The following is a 1,130-nucleotide window of genomic DNA, read 5'->3' on the forward strand; positions in this document are numbered from 1 at the left end:
AGTCGGGGAATTACATTGCGAAGAAAACGGGAACGATCGTGTGTGTGTGTGTGTGTGTGTGTGTGTGTGTGTGTGTGTGTGTGTCACGGCCACAGCACCAGAGCACCGTGCATGTAGCAAAGTGTTTACTTGCTGAATGCTACTCCTAAATATAAGACAGGGAAGGCAACACATAAGTCAAAGAAAAAGAATGATTGTCACATGTCACTAAGAATATGATGGATTACCTTTTGTGTGAGACGAAGCGAAGTTGCTGCTTATTATTAATGCTCAAATTAAATCCTCGTCAGACATATGATTTGATCTTGCGTGGAACTGAATTTGACAGCACGATACCGCTGTCTAACTCTACACAGTGTCTGACAGGAAAAGAAAAATACGAGTCGAGCTACGGAGCACCTTCGGCCTAAGGGCCTCCCTGCGACGGAGCTGCTGTTCTGACATGACCAGAGGATAAGGTCACGTCACGTCAGCAGGCAGCGCGAAAGTACACCTACGCTCCCCGTATCACTCGATTACCGCAAAGTCACCGGCGCTATGCCACAATTAACACCACTCCCCCTTTCGGCATTGATTCCGCGTGGAATAATGTTGGTAACTGTGCTCAGCTCGGAACAGCAGCCGGATATTGTAGCGTTCCGTCAGTGGTAAAAGAATTCATGAGCGGTTAATGTCAGAAGTTAATGTCGCTAGTATGTCACGGCAGTGAATCAGAGCAACACGCAGTATTGTATAACCGTAACAATGAGACTTTTCAAATGTCGGCGAGGGCTTCGTGTGGAGGTGTGTTGTCAGCCGTACAATATGCCCTCACAGTCACACAGTGGAGAGCTCCTTTTGCGAAGGAGGTGGCCATGAAGCTCCCGGTTGGTACTAAATATGCGTAAGGCCAAAGTAGTTTAGGTCCAAGGCGGCTAGAAAGAGTCTTACTTTTCAATAATGTCGAAGAAATATTTTTCAAAACTCTTTTGTATTTTGGCGTGAAAGTGAAAAGACATAACAAGTTTCTACTTTCGGAGTTATGGAAAGCTCAAAACTACTAAAAAAAGTGAGAGACAACGCCGGATAAAGTGAAACGTTTATAGTTTCGGTATCAGGCAAACTGCCAGGGAAGTGTAGATCGCAGACGA

The sequence above is a fragment of the Schistocerca piceifrons genome, chromosome 7 (genome assembly GCF_021461385.2).
Source record: "Schistocerca piceifrons isolate TAMUIC-IGC-003096 chromosome 7, iqSchPice1.1, whole genome shotgun sequence".
NCBI lineage: Eukaryota > Metazoa > Arthropoda > Insecta > Orthoptera > Acrididae > Schistocerca > Schistocerca piceifrons.